This window comes from Rhinatrema bivittatum, chromosome 3 (genome assembly GCF_901001135.1).
Source record: "Rhinatrema bivittatum chromosome 3, aRhiBiv1.1, whole genome shotgun sequence".
In the NCBI taxonomy this organism is placed as follows: Eukaryota; Metazoa; Chordata; class Amphibia; order Gymnophiona; family Rhinatrematidae; genus Rhinatrema; species Rhinatrema bivittatum.
The window spans coordinates 289,356,467-289,366,381 of NC_042617.1; positions in this window are offsets into that span (position 1 = coordinate 289,356,467).

Genomic DNA, 9,915 nt, shown 5'->3' on the forward strand with positions numbered 1-9,915 from the left:
TGTAGGTTGTCTGCATCTGCTGTTACAGAACATGATATCGTGTTTCTGTCCATAGTTATAGATTTTACTGTTTCTCTATTTTTATAAATTGTATTTATTAATTTGATCAGTTTTGTAGTTAAATGCCTAAGTACCTATTTATGCATGTGTTTGTGTTGTGTGGCTCTCACAACAAGATTATGTATGTTTACTACAAATGGCCTGGAGCTCTGGCAGTTGGGCAATTAACGAATGTAAATAAAAACGAAATGCAGCTCAGTAAACACATGGAGGCGGGGTGGAGGCATCCTAGCTGACTCTGAACTATTTAAACCTGGTGTAACTGTATTTGTTTAACATGTTTAATACCCCACCTTTCATAGCATGGAAGCAGCTTCTAGAAAAATAAAAGATGAACAATGTAAACATTATACAACGTACCTGAAGTGCCTGGAAGTGGAATGTAAATCAAGGGCCTGATATTCAAAGCGCATTCAGTGATATTTAACCGCTTAAGAGGGACTTGTGCGGCTCAGTAACAGCCACTGAATATGCGCCCATGTTCGGCACCTGCCACTTCATTGTATAAATTGTGAGTGGGCAGGGGGGGCGGATCAGGGCTGAGCGAGTTAACCATATAACTTATGCAGCTAATTGCCGGTATTTGGCTTTAGCTGCATTGAGTTCTACAGCTATGTGAGACGTGCCATAGAACAGATCTAAACTTAGCAGTTTACAGTTATACGGCTAAGCGCTCAGTTATATATGTATATTCAGCAGCATAGCCGTGCCGCTGAATATACATCATAGTGTAGCTGGATAAGTTCTAAACGGCTAAGGGGGTAATTTTTCAAATCATGTTAGGGCCTTATCACGGGCATATAGAAAGACATAGTTTAATGAAACACAGTCAACATGGATTTACCCAAGGGAAGTCTTGCCTCACAAATCTGCTTCATTTTTTTGAAGGGGTTAATAAACATGTGGATAAAGGTGAACCGGTAGATGTAGTGTATTTGGATTTTCAGAAGACGTTTGACAAAATCCCTCATGAGAGGCTTCTTCGAAAACTAAAAAATCATGGGATAGGAGGTGATGTCCTTTTGTGGATTACAAGCTGGTTTAAAAGCCAGGAAACAGTAGGATTAAATGGTCAATTTTCTCAGTGGAAAAGGGTAAACAGTGGAGTGCCTCAGAGATCTGTAGCTGGACCGATGCTTTTCAATATATTTATAAATGATCTGGAAAGTAATACGACGAGTGAGGTGATCAAATTTGCAGATGATATAAAATTATTCATAGTTAAATCACAAGCGGATTGTGATACATTGCAGGAGGACCTTGCAAGACTGGAAGATTGGATATCCAAATGGCAGATGAAATTTAATATGGACAAGTGCAAAGTGTTGCATATAGGGAAAAATAACCCTTGCTGTAGTTACACGATGTTAGGTTCCATATTAGGAGCTACCACCCAGGAAAAAGATCTAGGCATCATAGTGGATAATACTTTGAAATTGGCGGCTCAGTGTGCTGCAGCAGTCAAAAAAGCAAACAGAATGTTAGGAATTATTAGGAAGGGAATGGTTAACAAAACAGAAAATGTCATAAAGCCTCTATCGCTCCATGGTGAGACCGCACCATGAATACTGTGTACAATTCTGGTCGCCGCATCTCAAAAAAGACATAGTTGTGATGGAGAAGGTACAGAGAAGGGCGACCAAAATGATAAAGGGATTGGAACAGCTTTTTTTCACTCAATGCACAATTAAGCTCTGGAATTTGTTGCCAGAGGATGTGCTTAGTGCAGTTAGTGCAGCTGGATTTAAAAAAGGTTTAGATAAGTTCTTGGAGGAGAAGTCCATTAATTGCTATTAATCAAGTTGACTTAGGGAATGGCCTCTGCTATTACTGGCATCAGTAGCATGGGATCTTCTTAGTGTTTGGGTACTTGCCAGGTTCTTATGGCCTGGATTGGCCACTGTTGGAAACAGGATGCTGGGCTTGATGGACCCTTGGTCTGACCCAGCATGGCAATTTCTTATGTTCTTATGTTCTTATTAGGGCCCTAACGCCTGTGATAACACATGCGGTAAATAACGCATTGTGGGGTAGATTTTCAAACCGCGCGATTTGGCGTACTTTTGCTGGCGCATCAGGCGCAAGCAAAAGTACGCGGGATTTTAGTAGATACGCAAGTAGCCGCTAAAATTTGCCTTAACCAACCAACCATTGCCTTAACCAACCAACCATTGCCTTAACCAACCAACCATTTGCCTTAACCAACCAACCATTGCCTTAACCAACCAACTACCTATCCAGTTATATGACATCTTCACCTTCCATAGACACAAAAAAAGAGGAGGCGGACTTCTTCTAGCCTCCAAGAAAGAACTCAGACTGACCGCTCACACCATCAAGACTGAATCCAAATTGGAACTAGGATTAGTCAAGTCAAAACTTCTACAAATTTTGTTAGTCTACGCTCCTCCTGGAGTTTTAGAAACCGACCCTTCACCCCTCATAGAATCCATAGCAAAACATATTAACTTAGACCTACCAACTATGATTATGGGTGATTTCAACCTCCATACAGACGCTATACCGCGATCTGCGAACTGCGAAGCCTTCCTCACCACCCTCACTGCTATGGGATTCTCTCAGACTATCAACAGCCCCACACACAAAGCTGGTCACATCCTGGATTTAATATTCATTAACTCTAAATTCACATGCACGGTTGATCCCACATGTACCCCAATCCCTTGGTCAGATCATTTCTTGATAGAATCATCCTTCTCCACATACAAACAGACTCACACCTCTCCGCACCTTTCCACCATTCAATTCAGGAAATCAGGTCCATCTGATATACTCAGCGAGCAGCTCTCCAAGGAACTCTTCAACCTGGACCTGTCTAATCCCGACTCAGCCCTATCTTCCTGGCAAACAATTACTGAAGCAGTCGCAAACAAATGGTGCCCAATAACCTCCAAAACAATCAATCCAAAAAAAAGGGGGAATCAACCTTGGTTCAGCACCGAACTAAAACAGATGAAACAGGACTTACGCCATAAAGAAAATAGATGGCGAAAAACCCCCAACTCAACTACCCTTTCAGCATACAAGGGTTTCTTACATCGCTATAGGACCTGCATACTACAAAAAAAAAAGGAATATTACGCCAACAAAATACACCTCTACCAGTATGACGCCCAGGCCCTATTTGCTTACGTAACACAAATAACTAAATCAACCCCGCTACCTATTCCAGACGAACAAGCTCTATCCAAGGCTAATGAACTCGCCTCATTTTTTCAACTGAAGATCCTAAATACTCTCGCCCTCCTTCCTCCTAATACAACACCTCTCAAATCAGATGAGAATTTCAATTTGTTCGCTAAACCTAAGTTGGACAGCTTCGAATTAATCTCCACCAAAGAGATTGAATCCATTCTAAAAAGACAGAAACCATCTAGTCACCCGGCTGATAATATCCCATCAAGACTCCTGCTGCTTATTCCAGACACGATCTCAGGACCTCTAACAAATATTATTAACAGCCTTCTAACTCAAGGAAGCTACCCAGACAGCCTAAAAACTGCTTCTCTTAAGCCCCTCCTCAAGAAACACAATCTAGACCCTAATGTACTAGCCAACTTTAGACCCATCTCCAATCTACCATTCGTTGCCAAACTTACAGAGAAACTGGTAAACACCCAGCTTTCAGAATATCTAGAGGACCATAAGATCCTATACCCCTCGCAATATGGCTTCCGGAAATCACGCAACACGGAGACCCTCCTCATTTCGCTTACAGACCATATTATAATGGGATTAGACAAAGGACATTCCTTCTTATTAGTTCTGTTAGACATTTCGGCGGCATTTGACACAGTCAACCACACCATCCTCCTGGATCGCCTTGAGGATATCGGCATCTCCGGATCAGCCCACAACTGGTTCAGGTCCTTTCTCAGCAATAGGACTTTTAAAGTCAAAATCAATAACAAGGAGTCACCTCTAACAAAATCTTCCCTTGGCGTACCACAAGGATCCTCCTTATCTCCAACCCTCTTTAATATATACCTCCTCCCCCTCTGCCAACTACTAACAGACCTCAACCTAATTCACTATCTGTACGCAGATGATGTACAGATTCTAATCCCAATAACAGAATCCATCTCAAAAGCTCTCACCTACTGGAATAACTGTCTTCTATCCATTACTAATCTACTCAACAGCTTAAACTTGGTCCTCAATGCCTCAAAGACGGAACTTCTCTTCATCTCTTCAAATGAAAACAATCTTCCTCCACCTTCACCGCACAATGCTCACATCACCTGTACGCACGTTAGAGACCTTGGGGTAATAATAGACAATCGTCTAAACCTTAAAAAAATGGTCAACACAACTACCAAAGACAGTTTCTTCAGACTACAGGTTTTGAAACGACTGAGACCACTCTTATTTTTCCAAGACTTCAGGACAGTCCTCCAGGCTCTTCTGTTCGCCAAAATAGATTACTGCAGTGCCCTCTTTCTAGGCCTCCCTAAATCTACCACCAAACCACTGCAGATGTTACAAAATGCGGCAGCGAGACTGCTGACCAACACCAGCCGCGGTGAACACATCTCCCCCGTCCTCAGAAACCTACATTGGTTACCAGTAAATTTCAGAATCCTGTACAAATCTATTACCCTAATACACAAAACCATCCATCAGCAACTCCAACTCGACCTGGATATCCCTTTCAAACTCCACTCCTCTAACAGACCAACGAGAGATATCCACAAAGGCACTCTGAAATTTCCCCCTACTAAAGCCAGTCGCCTCTCTACGACCAAAGACAGAGCTTTTTCAATTGCAGGCCCAGCTATCTGGAACAATATCCCAGCAAATCTCAGATTGGAACCCTGCCTCTTAACCTTCAGAAAAAGACTAAAGACGTGGCTCTTTCACCAAGCCTTCCCAGATCCACCGGATAATCACTAGTTTGAGCCTCACGTCTTACAAGGACTTTGACACACTTCCTCCTGAACAATGGACACTGGCATTTCCTGGTTAAAGCATATGCTCTAACACGTTAAATTATTCGTATCATGTTATATTTATTCTACCTGCCTCTATCTTCCTTCCAGCTTGTCTTTAAGCCTCCAAGTTTTCCATACCTTGTTGATTGTAACTTTGACTTATTCCTTTTCCTTTGTTATCTATTATTTATCAGAATTGTTACCTCAGTTTTACCCTTTGTTAAAATGTAAACCGATCCGATATGGTTATCTACTATGAAGGTCGGTATAGAAAACTGCTAAATAAATAAATAAATAAATAAAATCCTGGATCGGCGCGCGCAAGGCTATCAATTCTGTATAGCCGGCGCGCGCCGAGCCGCGCAGCCTACCCCCGTTCCCTCACCTTCCCCTCCCTTCCCCTACCTAACCCACCCGCCCAGCCCTGTCTAAACCCCCCCTTACCTTTGTTGGAGGATTTACGCCTCCCGGAGGGAGACGTAAATCCCCGCGCGCCAGCGGGCCGCTAGAGCGCTGGGACGCGACCTGGGGGTGGGTCCAGATGCCATGGCCACGCCCCCGGGCCCGCCCCCGTAACGCTCCCGCCACGCCCCGAAAACGCCGCGCGGTTCGGGCCCGACACGCCCCCAACATGCCCCCCTCAGAAAACCCCGGGACTTACGTGAGTCCCGGGGCTCTGCGCGCGCCGGTAGGCCTATGTAAAATAGGCTCACCGGCGCGCAGGGCCCTGCTCGCCTAAATCCGCCCGGATTTGGGTGGATTTAGGCGAGCAGGGCTCTTAAAATCCGCCCCTGTGAGAAGAGTATGCAAATTTTAAAAATGTATTTAAAAAGGGTGGAGTTTATGAAAATGAGGGGCATTTAACATTGCATGCAATAGCATAATGCATGATTTAACGCTGGAAATAACTACACCTTTTTCTGGGCGTTATGCCCAAACCAGGATTTGCGATGAATATCACAAATCCCATTTCTGGGAGAGAGAGAGATAGAGACTCTCAAAAAAGTTAACTATTTATACCACTGTAAGAGGGGGCACTAGTAGCTTGGGGTGAGGTTTGTGGGGTGAGTTGGGTTTTAGGGGGCAGTTTAACATGCACAATCATACGTATGAACAGCACAGCACAGTTACCTTTAGTGAAGATTTAATGTGATTTGGAGGGATGGAAGGTAAAAGAAGAGTAGATTTGTATTATGTTCTCTCTACCCAACCCTGAGTCTGAGTCCTGACATCGATGCCAAGGCCCAGCATCGGGGCCCGACCTGATGAGGTCTGGTCCTGGCACTGAGAATTGGCTCCACTGTTGGGGTCCGGCCCTAAGACCTAGGCCTGACATCAAGGTATGACCCTGAGGTTTGGTCCCAATGCCAGTGCCTGGCCCTGAGGCTTGGACCCAGCACTGGAACCCAGCCCTGAGTCCTGATCTCATCACAGAGATCTAGGCCCGGCACAGTGGCCTGGCTCTGAGGCCTGGTCTCAGTGTTGAAGCTTAAGCCCAGTGCTGGTGGCCAGCTCTGAGATCTATTCCTGGCACTGAGTTGTAGGATAGGCACCAAGACCCAGTCCTGATGCCTGATCCCAGCATTGAGTCCTAACTGTGAGGCTTAGTCCTGGTGCTGAGGCCTAGACTCAGTGCTGGGGCCAAAACCTGAGGCCTGGTCCAGGCGCCGAGTCCTAGGTCTGGGCCTTGTGACTTCTTCATGTCCCTGCACTTGAAAATTATGTCATCCACTTGGAAGATGCCGCCAAAGTGGCACCACTGTGGCAGCTTGCTCCAGAACAGATGGTGCCATTTTGATGTATGGTAGTATTCCAAGCTCTTAGCTAGAATTAGAATTAGCTGTCAAAGCTGGCCATAGATCCACCTTAAAAATTCTTCATGAGATTAGAGGGAAAAGGGTCCAAATTGCAAGTAGTAGGCCTGGTAAGTTTTAATAATTTGCTCATACCATCAACCTCCCAACAACCATTAGCTGACTCAGAAGAACTGACTAGAGTACCAAAAGCATTGATAAAATAATAAGTAATGCTATCTGTCACTACTGTTAGCAGTGACAGATCTACCTTTTTCTGTGCTGGGGGAGATATCCCTTCCAATTAATTTTCAGGCCCATAGAGCCCCCTAAGATTTTGATAATTAAACTATACAATCATTGACCCCACCACCATCCTTCCCAGAATAAATCTGTAAAATTACATAATTGGAGTCATGAGGTCCATATTGAAAAGGGAGAAGAGACGACTGAGGGGGATATGATAGATTGGAGAAGAGACGACTGAGGGGGGATATGATAGAGGTGTTTAAAATCATGAGAGGTCTAGAACGGGTAGATGTGAATTGGTTATTTACTCTTTCGGATAATAGAAAGACTAGGGGGCACTCCATGAAGTTAGCATGTAGCACATTTAAAACTAATTGGAGAAAGTTCTTTTTTACTCAACGCACAATTAACCTCTGGAATTTGTTGCCAGGGGATGTGGTTAGTGCAGTTAGTATAGCTGTGTTTAAAAAAGGACTGGATAAGTTCTTGGAGGAGAAGTCCATTACCTGCTATTAAGTTCACCTAGAGAATAGCCACTGCCATTAGCAATGGTAACATGGAATAGACTTAGTTTTTGGGTACTTGCCAGGTTCTTATGGCCTGGATTGGCCACTGTTGGAAACAGGATGCTGGGCTTGATGGACCCTTGGTCTGACCCAGTATGGCATTTTCTTATGTTCTTATGTTCGTCCAGCTAAGTCCCAAACTTAGCTGAATAAATACAGAATTTAAATATATGTCCCCCCTGCTCCCCCCATCATCATACCAGCCAAGTTTTAGCCAGATAAATTCTCTCTTCATGGCAAAACAGCTGTTGTAATAAACACAGTCCATCATGGTACCAGGAAAAACATTTCTTTTGATTCACAGTATTATACTTGACAAGTGCTACAGTATCTAAAGCAGTCCCTAAATATAGATTCCATAGTCAACCATAGTATCTAAAGAATCATCTTTTAAGATTCCTGTCTTGTTTAAATATTAAATTGAGAAACAGAAAATAACTGTGTCAATATACAAATTTGTCAGCAACATATTGTACAGTCAGTCAACAATCCCTTAATATTTTTGAATGAGTGGCTAAAACCTGTGCCAATTTAGCACTATTCAAATTTCTCAGATTCCTTGTGGTAAAAAACACTCTTCCACGAGAAGTCTTGAAAGATCCATGGCCACAGAACAAGTGGACAAAGCACGATCAAATTGAGCATATGGCCAGCCTTAAAGCTAAGGACAATCACAAGCTGGACAAAACCCAAATCACTCAGAATGCTTACAAAGAGTAACCCCCCTGTCTCTTCAGTAAAGGGAGCAAACTACTGAAAGCTCATCACAGATTTATTTAGTCCAATAAAAAGGTGTCTCCTACATTTTGTTTGTTGATCCTAATTTCTGCATATCCAAGCAGACTAACACTTAACCACAAATAATTTGCTCAAGCTTAAAATATGCTTTTTGTTTTTAAGATACACTGCCAAACAGGGCAGTTTTGATAATGGCATGAGTTTGGGTGATCAGTTAAGGCAGTGGTTCTCAATCCTGTGCTTGGAATATGCCTAGACTTGCCCAGATTTCCAAAATATGTGGGCATAAAACATATCTGCATTCAATGGAGGCAACAAGCTACATATATGCTAGCCCAACCTTAGATTAGCTGTAATGCAGCTCCTCTGTATTATTAGTATGATACTTCAGTCCTATGATTTAATTGTAATCTCAAACTTATGATCTAACTTTTACCTAATTATATTCTAATCTGCTTGTAAGTGACTAAACAGCCAGGAAAGGTGGAATAGAAATCTAAAATTGGGAGGAGGAGTAGTGGGCTACAAACCACAAAACCAGGGTTTGAGTCCCTCTGTTGCTCTTTGTGACCTTGGACAAGTCACTTTACTCTCTATTGCCTCAGGTACAAAACTTAGATTATAAACCCTCTGGGGATAGGGAAATAACCACAGTACATGAATGTAAACTGATGTGATATCTCAGATCAAATGTTGGTATATAAAAATAATTAATAATAATATCTAATGTATATTCATTTGCAGATATCCTGCTAACCAAGTCATTTAAGAGATTCAATTTCATATAAATGATTATAAATAACATTTGGTTAACTGGGGTTTGACAGGGTTGAATGGTAATATATTTGGCTCTGGGTTCATTTGCCTTTAGCTCTGCGCTTAGAGGCAGGATCAAAACTTCATTAAAAAAAAATCCCCAAAATAAAAAACATGTAGGAAGACTTGTGGCCCAAAGCTTTATATCACTTTTTTTGTGCCAAGTAAGAAAATTAGACAGTGATGTTCTCTGTCTCTTGTGCAACCTTTAACAAGCCGATTATAGGCCTTATTCAATAAAAGGGTTTGGTTTTTTTTCCATAAGCACAAAGGGGGTAATTTTGTAACAGCCTGCATCAATTTTAAATTAAATATGAGTATGCTATACACCAGTGCAAGCATATTTTCCTTCTGAAAATTATCCTAACAAAATTACCTGCACACAATTACACCTGCTAATCAAGCTCAGAGATTTTTTTTTTAATCATTCCTTTATTGTTTTCCAAATGAAGACAAACATTAATGTACAGAGAGCATCAATGAAATAAACTTATAAATTACTAATCTTTTACAACAGAGATCCAAACAAAACCTACCCCGTCCAACCCCCCTTCCCCCCTTCCCCCCTCCACAAAGTTGTCGGAGGCAGGATCAGGAACACGGAGTCAGGAACAGGAACACGGAGGCAGGAACATCACAATGAGCAACTCGCTACTCCGAAGAGCTCGACCTGTCGCTGAGGCAAAGGTTGGGCAGCAGGGGCTCAGGACCGACGTCAACATCCGGGGCCGCGGGAAGCTT